This window comes from Phalangium opilio, unplaced genomic scaffold (assembly GCF_054372755.1).
Source record: "Phalangium opilio isolate 3A_F unplaced genomic scaffold, DU_Popi_V2 ptg000017l_1, whole genome shotgun sequence".
NCBI classification, from domain to species: Eukaryota; Metazoa; Arthropoda; class Arachnida; order Opiliones; family Phalangiidae; genus Phalangium; species Phalangium opilio.
This window is the reverse complement of record NW_028324151.1, coordinates 12,468,818-12,486,840: the sequence shown is the minus strand read 5'-3', so window position 1 is coordinate 12,486,840 and position 18,023 is coordinate 12,468,818. Positions and strand designations below refer to the sequence as shown.

At 38.5% G+C, this 18,023-nt stretch overlaps 3 non-coding genes across 3 annotated transcripts; all 3 read left to right on the top strand.

Annotated features, from left to right (window-relative positions):
- The first annotated feature begins 7,903 nt into the window (after positions 1-7,903).
- TRNAK-CUU (transfer RNA lysine (anticodon CUU)) lies at positions 7,904-7,976 on the top strand. The gene has a single exon. It is a non-coding gene; the product is annotated as a tRNA-Lys (tRNA).
- Positions 7,977-8,783: 807 nt separating this feature from the next.
- Positions 8,784-8,856, top strand: TRNAK-CUU (transfer RNA lysine (anticodon CUU)). The gene has a single exon. It is a non-coding gene; the product is annotated as a tRNA-Lys (tRNA).
- Positions 8,857-9,663: 807 nt separating this feature from the next.
- On the top strand, positions 9,664-9,736 carry TRNAK-CUU (transfer RNA lysine (anticodon CUU)). Its single transcript has one exon. It is a non-coding gene; the product is annotated as a tRNA-Lys (tRNA).
- The last annotated feature ends 8,287 nt before the right edge of the window (positions 9,737-18,023 follow it).

The window sequence follows — 18,023 nt, the reverse complement described above, 5'->3', positions numbered from 1 at the left end:
ATAACTTTTCCACAATACCTGACAACCATTTAATTTCTGAGCTTCCGTGGCTCAATGGTTAGCGCGTTCGGCTGTTAACCAATAGGTTGGTGGTTCGAGCCCACCCGGGAGCGGTGTTATGTAGTCTCAAATGTAACGTAAAAAGAAAAGTTTTTCCACAATACCTGACGGACATTTAATTTTTGGGCTTCCGTGGCGCAATGGTTAGCGCGTTCGGCTGTTAACCGAAAGGTTGGGGTCTCAGATGTAGCGTGAAAAGACATAACTTTTCCACAATACCTGACAACCATTTAATTTCTGAGCTTCCGTGGCTCAATGGTTAGCGCGTTCGGCTGTTAACCAATAGGTTGGTGGTTCGAGCCCACCCGGGAGCGGTGTTATGTAGTCTCAAATGTAACGTAAAAAGAAAAGTTTTTCCACAATACCTGACGGACATTTAATTTTTGGGCTTCCTTGGCGCAATGGTTAGCGCGTTCGGCTGTTAACCGAAAGGTTGGTGGTTCGAGCCCACCCGGGAGAGGTGTTTCGGTGTCTCAGATGTAGCGTAAAAAGTCAAAACTTTTCCACAATACGTGACAAAAATTTAATTTCTGAGCTTCCGTGGCTCAATGTTTAGCGCGTTCGGCTGTTAACCAATAGGTTTGGTGGTTCGAGCCCACACGGGAGCGGCGTTATGGGATCTCAAATGTAACGTAAAAAGTCAGAGTTTTTCCACAATACCTGACGAACATTTAATTTGTGGGCTTCCGTGGCGCAATGGTTAGCGCGTTCAGCTGTTAACCGAAAGGTTGGGGTCTCAGATGTAGCGTGAAAAGACATAACTTTTCCACAATACCTGACAACCATTTAATTTCTGAGCTTCCGTGGCTCAATGGTTAGCGCGTTCGGCTGTTAACCAATAGGTTGGTGGTTCGAGCCCACCCGGGAGCGGTGTTATGTAGTCTCAAATGTAACGTAAAAAGAAAAGTTTTTCCACAATACCTGACGGACATTTAATTTTTGGGCTTCCGTGGCGCAATGGTTAGCGCGTTCGGCTGTTAACCGAAAGGTTGGGGTCTCAGATGTAGCGTGAAAAGACATAACTTTTCCACAATACCTGACAACCATTTAATTTCTGAGCTTCCGTGGCTCAATGGTTAGCGCGTTCGGCTGTTAACCAATAGGTTGATGGTTCGAGCCCACCCGGGAGCGGTGTTAAGGTTTCTCAAATGTAACGTAAAAAGTCAGAGTTTTTCCACAATACCTGACGAGCATGTAATTTTTGGGCTTCCTTGGCTCCATGGTTAGCGCGTTCGGCTGTTAACCAATAGGTTGGTGGTTCGAGCCCACCCGGGAGAGGTGACGTGGGGTCTCAGAAGTAGCGTGAAAAGTCATAACTTTTCCACAATACCTGACAACCATTTAATTTCTGAGCTTCCGTGGCTCAATGGTTAGCGCGTTCGGCTGTTAACCAATAGGTTGGTGGTTCGAGCCCACCCGGGAGCGGTGTTATGTAGTCTCAAATGTAACGTAAAAAGAAAAGTTTTTCCACAATACCTGACGGACATTTAATTTTTGGGCTTCCTTGGCGCAATGGTTAGCGCGTTCGGCTGTTAACCGAAAGGTTGGTGGTTCGAGCCCACCCGGGAGAGGTGTTTCGGTGTCTCAGATGTAGCGTAAAAAGTCAAAACTTTTCCACAATACGTGACAAAAATTTAATTTCTGAGCTTCCGTGGCTCAATGTTTAGCGCGTTCGGCTGTTAACCAATAGGTTTGGTGGTTCGAGCCCACACGGGAGCGGCGTTATGGGATCTCAAATGTAACGTAAAAAGTCAGAGTTTTTCCACAATACCTGACGAACATTTAATTTGTGGGCTTCCGTGGCGCAATGGTTAGCGCGTTCAGCTGTTAACCGAAAGGTTGGGGTCTCAGATGTAGCGTGAAAAGACATAACTTTTCCACAATACCTGACAACCATTTAATTTCTGAGCTTCCGTGGCTCAATGGTTAGCGCGTTCGGCTGTTAACCAATAGGTTGGTTGTTCGAGCCCACCCTGGAGCGGTGTTATGTAGTCTCAAATGTAACGTAAAAAGAAAAGTTTTTCCACAATACCTGACGGACATTTAATTTTTGGGCTTCCGTGGCGCAATGGTTAGCGCGTTCGGCTGTTAACCGAAAGGTTGGGGTCTCAGATGTAGCGTGAAAAGACATAACTTTTCCACAATACCTGACAACCATTTAATTTCTGAGCTTCCGTGGCTCAATGGTTAGCGCGTTCGGCTGTTAACCAATAGGTTGGTGGTTCGAGCCCACCCGGGAGCGGTGTTATGTAGTCTCAAATGTAACGTAAAAAGAAAAGTTTTTCCACAATACCTGACGGACATTTAATTTTTGGGCTTCCTTGGCGCAATGGTTAGCGCGTTCGGCTGTTAACCGAAAGGTTGGTGGTTCGAGCCCACCCGGGAGAGGTGTTTCGGTGTCTCAGATGTAGCGTAAAAAGTCAAAACTTTTCCACAATACGTGACAAAAATTTAATTTCTGAGCTTCCGTGGCTCAATGTTTAGCGCGTTCGGCTGTTAACCAATAGGTTTGGTGGTTCGAGCCCACACGGGAGCGGCGTTATGGGATCTCAAATGTAACGTAAAAAGTCAGAGTTTTTCCACAATACCTGACGAACATTTAATTTGTGGGCTTCCGTGGCGCAATGGTTAGCGCGTTCAGCTGTTAACCGAAAGGTTGGGGTCTCAGATGTAGCGTGAAAAGACATAACTTTTCCACAATACCTGACAACCATTTAATTTCTGAGCTTCCGTGGCTCAATGGTTAGCGCGTTCGGCTGTTAACCAATAGGTTGGTGGTTCGAGCCCACCCGGGAGCGGTGTTATGGAGTCTCAAATGTAACGTAAAAAGAAAAGTTTTTCCACAATACCTGACGGACATTTAATTTTTGGGCTTCCTTGGCGCAATGGTTAGCGCGTTCGGCTGTTAACCGAAAGGTTGGTGGTTCGAGCCCACCCGGGAGAGGTGTTTCGGTGTCTCAGATGTAGCGTAAAAAGTCAAAACTTTTCCACAATACGTGACAAAAATTTAATTTCTGAGCTTCCGTGGCTCAATGTTTAGCGCGTTCGGCTGTTAACCAATAGGTTTGGTGGTTCGAGCCCACACGGGAGCGGCGTTATGGGATCTCAAATGTAACGTAAAAAGTCAGAGTTTTTCCACAATACCTGACGAACATTTAATTTGTGGGCTTCCGTGGCGCAATGGTTAGCGCGTTCAGCTGTTAACCGAAAGGTTGGGGTCTCAGATGTAGCGTGAAAAGACATAACTTTTCCACAATACCTGACAACCATTTAATTTCTGAGCTTCCGTGGCTCAATGGTTAGCGCGTTCGGCTGTTAACCAATAGGTTGGTGGTTCGAGCCCACCCGGGAGCGGTGTTATGTAGTCTCAAATGTAACGTAAAAAGAAAAGTTTTTCCACAATACCTGACGGACATTTAATTTTTGGGCTTCCGTGGCGCAATGGTTAGCGCGTTCGGCTGTTAACCGAAAGGTTGGGGTCTCAGATGTAGCGTGAAAAGACATAACTTTTCCACAATACCTGACAACCATTTAATTTCTGAGCTTCCGTGGCTCAATGGTTAGCGCGTTCGGCTGTTAACCAATAGGTTGGTGGTTCGAGCCCACCCGGGAGCGGTGTTATGTAGTCTCAAATGTAACGTAAAAAGAAAAGTTTTTCCACAATACCTGACGGACATTTAATTTTTGGGCTTCCTTGGCGCAATGGTTAGCGCGTTCGGCTGTTAACCGAAAGGTTGGTGGTTCGAGCCCACCCGGGAGAGGTGTTTCGGTGTCTCAGATGTAGCGTAAAAAGTCAAAACTTTTCCACAATACGTGACAAAAATTTAATTTCTGAGCTTCCGTGGCTCAATGTTTAGCGCGTTCGGCTGTTAACCAATAGGTTTGGTGGTTCGAGCCCACACGGGAGCGGCGTTATGGGATCTCAAATGTAACGTAAAAAGTCAGAGTTTTTCCACAATACCTGACGAACATTTAATTTGTGGGCTTCCGTGGCGCAATGGTTAGCGCGTTCAGCTGTTAACCGAAAGGTTGGGGTCTCAGATGTAGCGTGAAAAGACATAACTTTTCCACAATACCTGACAACCATTTAATTTCTGAGCTTCCGTGGCTCAATGGTTAGCGCGTTCGGCTGTTAACCAATAGGTTGGTGGTTCGAGCCCACCCGGGAGCGGTGTTATGGAGTCTCAAATGTAACGTAAAAAGAAAAGTTTTTCCACAATACCTGACGGACATTTAATTTTTGGGCTTCCGTGGCGCAATGGTTAGCGCGTTCGGCTGTTAACCGAAAGGGTGGTGGTTCGATCACACCCGGGAGCGGTGTTGTGTAGTCTCAAATGTAACGTAAAAAGAAAAGTTTTTCCACAATACCTGACGAACATTTAATTTTTGGGCTTCCGTGGCGCAATGGTTAGCGCGTTCAGCTGTTAACCGAAAGGTTGGTGGTTCGAGCCCACCCGGGAGCGGTGTTAAGGGATCTCAAATGTAACGTAAAAAGTCAAAGTTTTTCCACAATACCTGAAGACCTTTTCATTTCTGATCTTGTTTGGCTCGATGGTTAGCGCGTTCGGCTGTTAACCAATAGGTTGGTGGTTCGAGCCCACCAGGGAGAGGTGACGTGGGGTCTCAGAAGTAGCGTGAAAAGTCATAACTTTTCCACAATACCTGACAACCATTCAATTTCTGAGCTTCCGTGGCTCAATGGTTAGCGCTTTCGGCTGTTAACCAATAGGTTGATGGTTCGAGCCCACCCGGGAGCGGTGTTAAGGGTTCTCAAATGTAACGTAAAAAGAAAAGTTTTTCCACAATACCTGACTGAAATTTGATTTTTGGGCTTCCGTTGCGCAATGCATAGCGCGTTCGGCTGTTAACCGAAAGGTTGGTGGTTCGATCACACCCGGGAGCGGTGTTGTGTAGTCTCAAATGTAACGTAAAAAGAAAAGTTTTTCCACAATACCTGACGAACATTTAATTTTTGGGCTTCCGTGGCGCAATGGTTAGCGCGTTCGGCTGTTAACCGAAAGGGTGGTGGTTCGATCACAACCGGGAGCGGTGTTGTGTAGTCTCAAATGTAACGTAAAAAGAAAGGTTTTTCCACAATACCTGACGAACATTTAATTTTTGGGCTTCCGTGGCGCAATGGTTAGCGCGTTCAGCTGTTAACCGAAAGGTTGGTTGTTCGAGCCCACCCGGGAGCGGTGTTAAGGGATCTCAAATGTAACGTAAAAAGTCAAAATTTTTCCACAATACCTGAAGACCTTTTCATTTCTGAGCTTGTTTGGCTCCATGGTTAGCGCGTTCGGCTGTTAACCAATAGGTTGGTGGTTCGAGCCCACCCGGGAGAGGTGACGTGGGGTCTCAGAAGTAGCGTGAAAAGTCATAACTTTTCCACAATACCTGACAACCATTTAATTTCTGAGCTTCCGTGGCGCAATGGTTAGCGCGTTCGGCAGTTAACCAATAGGTTGGTGGTTCCATCACACCCGGGAGCGGCGTTGTGTAGTCTCAAATGTAACGTAAAAACAAAAGTTTTTCCACAATACCTGACGAACATTTAATTTTTGGGCTTCCGTGGCGCAATGGTTAGCGCGTTCAGCTGTTAACCGAAAGGTTGGGGTCTCAGATGTAGCGTGAAAAGACATAACTTTTCCACAATACCTGACAACCATTTAATTTCTGAGCTTCCGTGGCTCAATGGTTAGCGCGTTCGGCTGTTAACCAATAGGTCGGTGGTTCGAGCCCACCCGGGAGCGGTGTTATGTAGTCTCAAATGTAACGTAAAAAGAAAAGTTTTTCCACAATACCTGACGGACATTTAATTTTTGGGCTTCCGTGGCGCAATGGTTAGCGCGTTCGGCTGTTAACCGAAAGGTTGGGGTCTCAGATGTAGCGTGAAAAGACATAACTTTTCCACAATACCTGACAACCATTTAATTTCTGAGCTTCCGTGGCTCAATGGTTAGCGCGTTCGGCTGTTAACCAATAGGTTGGTGGTTCGAGCCCACCCGGGAGCGGTGTTATGTAGTCTCAAATGTAACGTAAAAAGAAAAGTTTTTCCACAATACCTGACGGACATTTAATTTTTGGGCTTCCGTGGCGCAATGGTTAGCGCGTTCGGCTGTTAACCGAAAGGGTGGTGGTTCGATCACACCCGGGAGCGGTGTTGTGTAGTCTCAAATGTAACGTAAAAAGAAAAGTTTTTCCACAATACCTGACGAACATTTAATTTTTGGGCTTCCGTGGCGCAATGGTTAGCGCGTTCAGCTGTTAACCGAAAGGTTGGTGGTTCGAGCCCACCCGGGAGCTGTGTTAAGGGATCTCAAATGTAACGTAAAAAGTCAAAGTTTTTCCACAATACCTGAAGACCTTTTCATTTCTGATCTTGTTTGGCTCCATGGTTAGCGCGTTCGGCTGTTAACCAATAGGTTGGTGGTTCGAGCCCACCAGGGAGAGGTGACGTGGGGTCTCAGAAGTAGCGTGAAAAGTCATAACTTTTCCACAATAGCTGACAACCATTCAATTTCTGAGCTTCCGTGGCTCAATGGTTAGCGCGTTCGGCTGTTAACCAATAGGTTGATGGTTCGAGCCCACCCGGGAGCGGTGTTAAGGGTTCTCAAATGTAACGTAAAAAGAAAAGTTTTTCCACAATACCTGACTGAAATTTAATTTTTGGGCTTCCGTTGAGCAATGCTTAGCGCGTTCGGCTGTTAACCGAAAGGTTGGTGGTTCGATCACACCCGGGAGCGGTGTTGTGTAGTCTCAAATGTAACGTAAAAAGAAAAGTTTTTCCACAATACCTGACGAACATTTAATTTTTGGGCTTCCGTGGCGCAATGGTTAGCGCGTTCGGCTGTTAACCGAAAGGTTGGTGGTTCGAGCGCACCCGGGAGCGGTGTTGTGCAGTCTCAAATGTAACGTAAAAAGTCAGAGTTTTTCCACAATACCTGACGAGCATTTAATTTTTGGGCTTCCTTGGCGCAAAGTTTAGCGCGTTCAGCTGTTAACCGAAAGCTTGGTGGTTCGAGCCCACCCGGGAGAGGTGTTTTGGTGTCTCAGATGTAGCGTAAAAAGTCAAAACTTTTCCACAATACGTGACAAACATTTAATTTCTGAGCTTCCGTGGCTCAATGGTTAGCACGTTCGGCTGTTAACCAATAGGTTAGTGGTTCGAGCCCACCCGGGAGCGGCGTTATGGGATCTCAAATGTAACGTAAAAAGTTGAGTTTTTCCACAATACCTGACGAGCATTTAATTTTTGGGCTTCCTTGGCGCAATGGTTAGCGCGTTCAGCTGTTAACCGAAGGGTTGGTGGTTCGAGCCCACCCGGGAGAGGTGTTTTGGTGTCTCAGATGTAGCGTAAAAATTCAAAACTTTTCCACAATACGTGACAAACATTTAATTTCTGAGCTTCCGTGGCTCAATGGTTAGCGCGTTCGGCTGTTAACCAATAGGTTGGTGGTTCGAGCCCACCCGGGAGCGTTGTTATGTAGTCTCAAATTTAACGTTAAAAGAAAAGTTTTTCCACAATACCTGACGGACATTTAATTTTTGGGCTTCCGTGGCGCAATGGTTAGCGCGTTCAGCTGTTAACTGAAAGGTTGGTGGTTCGAGCCCACAGGGGAGCGGTGTTAAGGGATCTCAAATGTAACGTAAAAAGTCAAAGTTTTTCCACAATACCTGAAGACCTTTTCATTTCTGAGCTTCCTTGGCGCAATGGTTAGCGCGTTCGGCTGTTAACCAATAGGTTGGTAGTTCGAGCCCACCCGGGAGAGGTAACGTGGGGTCTCAGATGTAGCGTGAAAAGTCATAACTTTTCCACAATACCTGACAACCATTTAATTTCTGAGCTTCCGTGGCTCAATGGTTAGCGCGTTCGGCTCTTAACCAATAGGTTGGTGGTTCGAGCCCACCCGGGAGCGGTGTTAAGGGATCTCAAATGTAACGTAAAAAGTCAGAGTTTTTCCACAATACCTGACGAGCATTTAATTTTTGGGCTTCCTTGGCGCAATGGTTAGCGCGTTCAGCTGTTAACCGAAGGGTTGGTGGTTCGAGCCCACCCGGGAGAGGTGTTTTGGTGTCTCAGATGTAGCGTAAAAATTCAAAACTTTTCCACAATAGGTGACAAACATTTAATTTCTGAGCTTCCGTGGCTCAATGGTTAGCGCGTTCGGCTGTTAACCAATAGGTTGGTGGTTCGAGCCCACCCGGGAGCGTTGTTATGTAGTCTCAAATTTAACGTTAAAAGAAAAGTTTTTCCACAATACCTGACGGACATTTAATTTTTGGGCTTCCGTGGCGCAATGGTTAGCACGTTCGGCTGTTAACCGAAAGGTTGGTGGTTCGATCACACCCGGGAGCGGTGTTGTGTAGTCTCAAATGTAACGTAAAAAGAAAAGTTTTTCCACAATACCTGACGAACATTTAATTTTTGGGCTTCCGTGGCGCAATGGTTAGCGCGTTCAGCTGTTAACTGAAAGGTTGGTGGTTCGAGCCCACAGGGGAGCGGTGTTAAGGGATCTCAAATGTAACGTAAAAAGTCAAAGTTTTTCCACAATACCTGAAGACCTTTTCATTTCTGAGCTTCCTTGGCGCAATGGTTAGCGCGTTCGGCTGTTAACCAATAGGTTGGTGGTTCGAGCCCACCCGGGAGAGGTAACGTGGGGTCTCAGATGTAGCGTGAAAAGTCATAACTTTTCCACAATACCTGACAACCATTTAATTTCTGAGCTTCCGTAGCTCAATGGTTAGCGCGTTCGGCTCTTAACCAATAGGTTGGTGGTTCGAGCCCACCCGGGAGCGGTGTTAAGGGATCTCAAATGTAACGTAAAAAGTCAGAGTTTTTCCACAATACCTGACGAGCATTTAATTTTTGGGCTTCCTTGGCGCTATGGTTAGCGCGTTCAGCTGTTAACCGAAGGGTTGGTGGTTCGAGCCCACCCGGGAGAGGTGTTTTGGTGTCTCAGATGTAGCGTAAAAATTCAAAACTTTTCCACAATAGGTGACAAACATTTAATTTCTGAGCTTCCGTGGCTCAATGGTTAGCGCGTTCGGCTGTTAACCAATAGGTTGGTGGTTCGAGCCCACCCGGGAGCGTTGTTATGTAGTCTCAAATTTAACGTTAAAAGAAAAGTTTTTCCACAATACCTGACGGACATTTAATTTTTGGGCTTCCGTGGCGCAATGGTTAGCACGTTCGGCTGTTAACCGAAAGGTTGGTGGTTCGATCACACCCGGGAGCGGTGTTGTGTAGTCTCAAATGTAACGTAAAAAGAAAAGTTTTTCCACAATACCTGACGAACATTTAATTTTTGGGCTTCCGTGGCGCAATGGTTAGCGCGTTCAGCTGTTAACTGAAAGGTTGGTGGTTCGAGCCCACAGGGGAGCGGTGTTAAGGGATCTCAAATGTAACGTAAAAAGTCAAAGTTTTTCCACAATACCTGAAGACCTTTTCATTTCTGAGCTTCCTTGGCGCAATGGTTAGCGCGTTCGGCTGTTAACCAATAGGTTGGTGGTTCGAGCCCACCCGGGAGAGGTAACGTGGGGTCTCAGATGTAGCGTGAAAAGTCATAACTTTTCCACAATACCTGACAACCATTTAATTTCTGAGCTTCCGTGGCTCAATGGTTAGCGCGTTCGGCTCTTAACCAATAGGTTGGTGGTTCGAGCCCACCCGGGAGCGGTGTTAAGGGATCTCAAATGTAACGTAAAAAGTCAGAGTTTTTCCACAATACCTGACGGACATTTAATTTTTGAGCTTCCGTGGCGCAATGGTTAGCGCGTTCGGCTGTTAACCGAAAGGGTGGTGGTTCGATCACACCCGGGAGCGGTGTTGTGTAGTCTCAAATGTAAAGTAAAAAGAAAAGTTTTTCCACAATACCTGACGAACATTTAATTTTTGGGCTTCCGTGGCGCAATGGTTAGCGCGTTCAGCTGTTAACCGAAAGGTTGGTGGTTCGAGCCCACCCGGGAGAGGTGTTGTGGGGTCTCAGATGTAGCGTGAAAAGACATAACTTTTCCACAATACCTGACAACCATTTAATTTCTGAGCTTCCGTGGCTCAATGGTTAGCGCGTTCTGCTCTTAACCAATAGGTTGGTGGTTCGAGCCCACCCGGGAGCGGTGTTAAGGGATCTCAAATGTAACGTAAAAAGTCAGAGTTTTTCCACAATATCTGACGAACATTTAATTTTTGGGCTTCCGTGGCGCAATGGTTAGCGCGTTCAGCTGTTAACCGAAAGGTTGGTGGTTCGAGCCCACCCGGGAGAGGTGTTGTGGGGTCTCAGATGTAGCGTGAAAAGTCAGAGTTTTTCTCAATACCTGACGAACATTTAACTTTTGGGCTTCCGTGGCGCAATGGTTAGCGCCCACCCGGAAGAGGTGTTGTGCATTCAAAAGTGTACCGAAAAAATCGCATGTTTTTTTCTTCAAGATACAAAATCCGTGACAACGATTTCTTATTGAAAATTGAATTTGAACAGTTTTTTGAATGAATATCGTTACATTTGCTTGAATTACAGCAAAAAATACAAAAATAATGGTTTCAGTGGTTATATTTGAAAATAGTGAAAAAATTTTAAAATGTGCTTTTCTGGTCGAGAAACGTCGATTTTGAAAACGGTATTAAAAATCGAGGTACATTTTTATTTTTTGATCAATCGAGATGAAATCACTTTTAATGAGTATTTTATAGGTAATTAAGCTGAATTCGGTCAAACATTTGTCCAGAAAAAAATGCATTCAAAAGTGTACCGAAAAAATCGCATGTTTTTTTTATTCAAGATACAAAATCCGTGACAACGATTTCTTATTGAAAATTGAATTTATACAGTTTTTTGAATGAATATCGTTACATTTGTTTGAATTAAAGCAAAAAGTACAAAAATAATGGTTTCAGTGGTCATATTTGAAAATAGTGAAAAAATACTCAAAATGTGCTTCTCTGGTCGAGAAACGTCGATTTTGAAAGTGGTATTAAAAATCGAGGTACATTTTTGTTTAGTGATCAATCGAGATGAAATCACTTTTAATGAGTATTTTATAGGTAATTAAGCTGAATTCGGTCAAACATTTGTCCAGAAAAAAATGCATTCAAAAGTGTACCGAAAAAATCGCATGTTTTTTTTCTTCAAGATACAAAATCCGTGACAACGATTTCTTATTGAAAATTGAATTTGAACAGTTTTTTGAATGAATATCGTTACATTTGCTTGAATTACAGCAAAAAATACAAAAATAATGGTTTCAGTGGTTATATTTGAAAATAGTGAAAAAATTCTAAAAATGTGCTTTTCTGGTCGAGAAACGTCGATTTTGAAAACGGTATTAAAAATCGAGGTACATTTTTATTTTTTGATCAATCGAGATGAAATCACTTTTAATGAGTATTTTATAGGTAATTAAGCTGAATTCGGTCAAACATTTGTCCAGAAAAAAATGCATTCAAAAGTGTACCGAAAAAATCGCATGTTTTTTTTATTCAAGATACAAAATCCGTGACAACGATTTCTTATTGAAAATTGAATTTATACAGTTTTTTGAATGAATATCGTTACATTTGTTTGAATTAAAGCAAAAAGTACAAAAATAATGGTTTCAGTGGTCATATTTGAAAATAGTGAAAAAATACTCAAAATGTGCTTCTCTGGTCGAGAAACGTCGATTTTGAAAGTGGTATTAAAAATCGAGGTACATTTTTGTTTAGTGATCAATCGAGATGAAATCACTTTTAATGAGTATTTTATAGGTAATTAAGCTGAATTCGGTCAAACATTTGTCCAGAAAAAAATGCATTCAAAAGTGTACCGAAAAAATCGCATGTTTTTTTTCTTCAAGATACAAAATCCGTGACAACGATTTCTTATTGAAAATTGAATTTGAACAGTTTTTTGAATGAATATCGTTACATTTGCTTGAATTACAGCAAAAAATACAAAAATAATGGTTTCAGTGGTTATATTTGAAAATAGTGAAAAAATTCTAAAAATGTGCTTTTCTGGTCGAGAAACGTCGATTTTGAAAACGGTATTAAAAATCGAGGTACATTTTTATTTTTTGATCAATCGAGATGAAATCACTTTAAATGAGTATTTTATAGGTAATTAAGCTGAATTCGGTCAAACATTTGTCCAGAAAAAAATGCATTCAAAAGTATACCGAAAAAATCGCATGTTTTTTTTCTTCAAGATACAAAATCCGTGACAACGATTTCTTATTGAAAATTGAATTTATACAGTTTTTTGAATGAATATCGTTACATTTGCTTGAATTAAAGCAAAAAGTACAAAAATAATGGTTTCAGTGGTCATATTTGAAAATAGTGAAAAAATACTCAAAATGTGCTTTTCTGGTCGAGAAACGTCGATTTTGAAAATGGTATTAAAAATCGAGGTACATTTTTATTTATTGATCAATCGAGATGAAATCACTTTTAATGAGTATTTTATAGGTAATTAAGCTGAATTCGGTGAAACATTTGTCCAGAAAAAAATTCATTCAAAAGTGTACCGAAAAAATCGCATGTTTTTTTTCTTCAAGATACAAAATCCGTGACAACGATTTCTTATTGAAAATTGAATTTGAACAGTTTTTTGAATGAATATCGTTACATTTGCTTGAATTACAGCAAAAAAATACAAAAATAATGGTTTCAGTGGTTATATTTGAAAATAGTGAAAAAATTCTAAAAATGTGCTTTTCTGGTCGAGAAACGTCGATTTTGAAAACGGTATTAAAAATCGAGGTACATTTTTATTTTTTGATCAATCGAGATGAAATCACTTTTAATGAGTATTTTATAGGTAATTAAGCTGAATTCGGTCAAACATTTGTCCAGAAAAAAATGCATTCAAAAGTGTACCGAAAAAATCGCATGTTTTTTTTCTTCAAGATACAAAATCCGTGACAACGATTTCTTATTGAAAATTGAATTTATACAGTTTTTTGAATGAATATCGTTACATTTGCTTGAATTAAAGCAAAAAGTACAAAAATAATGGTTTCAGTGGTCATATTTGAAAATAGTGATAAAATACTCAAAATGTGCTTTTCTGGTCGAGAAACGTCAATTTTGAAAATGGTATTAAAAATCGAGGTACATTTTTATTTATTGATCAATCGAGATGAAATCCCTTTTAATGAGTATTTTATAGGTAATTAAGCTGAATTCGGTCAAACATTTGTCCAGAAAAAAATGCATTCAAAAGTGTACCGAAAAAATCGCATGTTTTTTTTCTTCAAGATACAAAATCCGTGACAACGATTTCTTATTGAAAATTGAATTTGAACAGTTTTTTGAATGAATATCGTTACATTTGCTTGAATTACAGCAAAAAAATACAAAAATAATGGTTTCAGTGGTTATATTTGAAAATAGTGAAAAAATTTTAAAATGTTCTTTTCTGGTCGAGAAGCGTCGATTTTGAAAATGGTATTAAAAATCGATTTACATTTTTATTTATTGATCAATCGAGATGAAATCACTTTTATTGAATATTTTGTAGGTAATTAAGCTGAATACGGTCAAACATTTGTCCAGAAAAAAATGCATTCAAAAGTGTACCGAAAAAATCGCATGTTTTTTTTCTTCAAGATACAAAATCCGTGACAACGATTTCTTATTGAAAATTGAATTTGAACAGTTTTTTGAATGAATATCGTTACATTTGCTTGAATTACAGCAAAAAATACAAAAATAATGGTTTCAGTGGTTATATTTGAAAATAGTGAAAAAATTCTAAAAATGTGCTTTTCTGGTCGAGAAACGTCGATTTTGAAAACGGTATTAAAAATCGAGGTACATTTTTATTTTTTGATCAATCGAGATGAAATCACTTTTAATGAGTATTTTATAGGTAATTAAGCTGAATTTGGTCAAACATTTGTCCAGAAAAAAATGCATTCAAAAGTGTACCGAAAAAATCGCATGTTTTTTTTCTTCAAGATACAAAATCCGTGACAACGATTTCTTATTGAAAATTGAATTTGAACAGTTTTTTGAATGAATATCGTTACATTTGCTTGAATTACAGCAAAAAATACAAAAATAATGGTTTCAGTGGTTATATTTGAAAATAGTGAAAAAATTCTAAAAATGTGCTTTTCTGGTCGAGAAACGTCGATTTTGAAAACGGTATTAAAAATCGAGGTACATTTTTATTTTTTGATCAATCGAGATGAAATCACTTTTAATGAGTATTTTATAGGTAATTAAGCTGAATTCGGTCAAACATTTGTCCAGAAAAAAATGCATTCAAAAGTGTACCGAAAAAATCGCATGTTTTTTTTCTTCAAGATACAAAATCCGTGACAACGATTTCTTATTGAAAATTGAATTTATACAGTTTTTTGAATGAATATCGTTACATTTGCTTGAATTAAAGCAAAAAGTACAAAAATAATGGTTTCAGTGGTCATATTTGAAAATAGTGATAAAATACTCAAAATGTGCTTTTCTGGTCGAGAAACGTCAATTTTGAAAATGGTATTAAAAATCGAGGTACATTTTTATTTATTGATCAATCGAGATGAAATCCCTTTTAATGAGTATTTTATAGGTAATTAAGCTGAATTCGGTCAAACATTTGTCCAGAAAAAAATGCATTCAAAAGTGTACCGAAAAAATCGCATGTTTTTTTTCTTCAAGATACAAAATCCGTGACAACGATTTCTTATTGAAAATTGAATTTGAACAGTTTTTTGAATGAATATCGTTACATTTGCTTTAATTACAGCAAAAAATACAAAAATAATGGTTTCAGTGGTTATATTTGAAAATAGTGAAAAAATTCTAAAAATGTGCTTTTCTGGTCGAGAAACGTCGATTTTGAAAACGGTATTAAAAATCGAGGTACATTTTTATTTTTTGATCAATCGAGATGAAATCACTTTTAATGAGTATTTTATAGGTAATTAAGCTGAATTCGGTCAAACATTTGTCCAGAAAAAAATGCATTCAAAAGTGTACCGAAAAAATCGCATGTTTTTTTTCTTCAAGATACAAAATCCGTGACAACGATTTCTTATTGAAAATTGAATTTATACAGTTTTTTGAATGAATATCGTTACATTTGCTTGAATTAAAGCAAAAAGTACAAAAATAATGGTTTCAGTGGTCATATTTGAAAATAGTGATAAAATACTCAAAATGTGCTTTTCTGGTCGAGAAACGTCAATTTTGAAAATGGTATTAAAAATCGAGGTACATTTTTATTTATTGATCAATCGAGATGAAATCCCTTTTAATGAGTATTTTATAGGTAATTAAGCTGAATTCGGTCAAACATTTGTCCAGAAAAAAATGCATTCAAAAGTGTACCGAAAAAATCGCATGTTTTTTTTCTTCAAGATACAAAATCCGTGACAACGATTTCTTATTGAAAATTGAATTTGAACAGTTTTTTGAATGAATATCGTTACATTTGCTTTAATTACAGCAAAAAATACAAAAATAATGGTTTCAGTGGTTATATTTGAAAATAGTGAAAAAATTCTAAAAATGTGCTTTTCTGGTCGAGAAACGTCGATTTTGAAAACGGTATTAAAAATCGAGGTACATTTTTATTTTTTGATCAATCGAGATGAAATCACTTTTAATGAGTATTTTATAGGTAATTAAGCTGAATTCGGTCAAACATTTGTCCAGAAAAAAATGCATTCAAAAGTGTACCGAAAAAATCGCATGTTTTTTTTCTTCAAGATACAAAATCCGTGACAACGATTTCTTATTGAAAATTGAATTTATACAGTTTTTTGAATGAATATCGTTACATTTGCTTGAATTAAAGCAAAAAGTACAAAAATAATGGTTTCAGTGGTCATATTTGAAAATAGTGAAAAAATACTCAAAATGTGCTTTTCTGGTCGAGAAACGTCGATTTTGAAAATGGTATTAAAAATCGAGGTACATTTTTATTTATTGATCAATCGAGATGAAATCACTTTTAATGAGTATTTTATAGGTAATTAAGCTGAATTCGGTCAAACATTTGTCCAGAAAAAAATGCATTCAAAAGTGTACCGCAAAAATCGCATGTTTTTTTTCTTCAAGATACAAAATCCGTGACAACGATTTCTTATTGAAAATTGAATTTGAACAGTTTTTTGAATGAATATCGTTACATTTGCTTGAATTACAGCAAAAAAATACAAAAATAATGGTTTCAGTGGTTATATTTGAAAATAGTGAAAAAATTTTAAAATGTTCTTTTCTGGTCGAGAAGCGTCGATTTTGAAAATGGTATTAAAAATCGATTTACATTTTTATTTATTGATCAATCGAGATGAAATCACTTTTATTGAATATTTTGTAGGTAATTAAGCTGAATACGGTCAAACATTTGTCCAGAAAAAAATGCATTCAAAAGTGTACCGAAAAAATCGCATGTTTTTTTTCTTCAAGATACAAAATCCGTGACAACGATTTCTTATTGAAAATTGAATTTGAACAGTTTTTTGAATGAATATCGTTACATTTGCTTGAATTACAGCAAAAAATACAAAAATAATGGTTTCAGTGGTTATATTTGAAAATAGTGAAAAAATTCTAAAAATGTGCTTTTCTGGTCGAGAAACGTCGATTTTGAAAACGGTATTAAAAATCGAGGTACATTTTTATTTTTTGATCAATCGAGATGAAATCACTTTTAATGAGTATTTTATAGATAAATAAGCTGAATTTGGTCAAACATTTGTCCAGAAAAAAATGCATTCAAAAGTGTACCGAAAAAATCGCATGTTTTTTTTCTTCAAGATACAAAATCCGTGACAACGATTTCTTATTGAAAATTGAATTTGAACAGTTTTTTGAATGAATATCGTTACATTTGCTTGAATTACAGCAAAAAATACAAAAATAATGGTTTCAGTGGTTATATTTGAAAATAGTGAAAAAATTCTAAAAATGTGCTTTTCTGGTCGAGAAACGTCGATTTTGAAAACGGTATTAAAAATCGAGGTACATTTTTATTTTTTGATCAATCGAGATGAAATCACTTTTAATGAGTATTTTATAGGTAATTAAGCTGAATTCGGTCAAACATTTGTCCAGAAAAAAATGCATTCAAAAGTGTACCGAAAAAATCGCATGTTTTTTTTCTTCAAGATACAAAATCCGTGACAACGATTTCTTATTGAAAATTGAATTTATACAGTTTTTTGAATGAATATCGTTACATTTGCTTGAATTAAAGCAAAAAGTACAAAAATAATGGTTTCAGTGGTCATATTTGAAAATAGTGATAAAATACTCAAAATGTGCTTTTCTGGTCGAGAAACGTCAATTTTGAAAATGGTATTAAAAATCGAGGTACATTTTTATTTATTGATCAATCGAGATGAAATCCCTTTTAATGAGTATTTTATAGGTAATTAAGCTGAATTCGGTCAAACATTTGTCCAGAAAAAAATGCATTCAAAAGTGTACCGAAAAAATCGCATGTTTTTTTTCTTCAAGATACAAAATCCGTGACAACGATTTCTTATTGAAAATTGAATTTGAACAGTTTTTTGAATGAATATCGTTACATTTGCTTTAATTACAGCAAAAAATACAAAAATAATGGTTTCAGTGGTTATATTTGAAAATAGTGAAAAAATTCTAAAAATGTGCTTTTCTGGTCGAGAAACGTCGATTTTGAAAACGGTATTAAAAATCGAGGTACATTTTTATTTTTTGATCAATCGAGATGAAATCACTTTTAATGAGTATTTTATAGGTAATTAAGCTGAATTCGGTCAAACATTTGTCCAGAAAAAAATGCATTCAAAAGTGTACCGAAAAAATCGCATGTTTTTTTTCTTCAAGATACAAAATCCGTGACAACGATTTCTTATTGAAAATTGAATTTATACAGTTTTTTGAATGAATATCGTTACATTTGCTTGAATTAAAGCAAAAAGTACAAAAATAATGGTTTCAGTGGTCATATTTGAAAATAGTGATAAAATACTCAAAATGTGCTTTTCTGGTC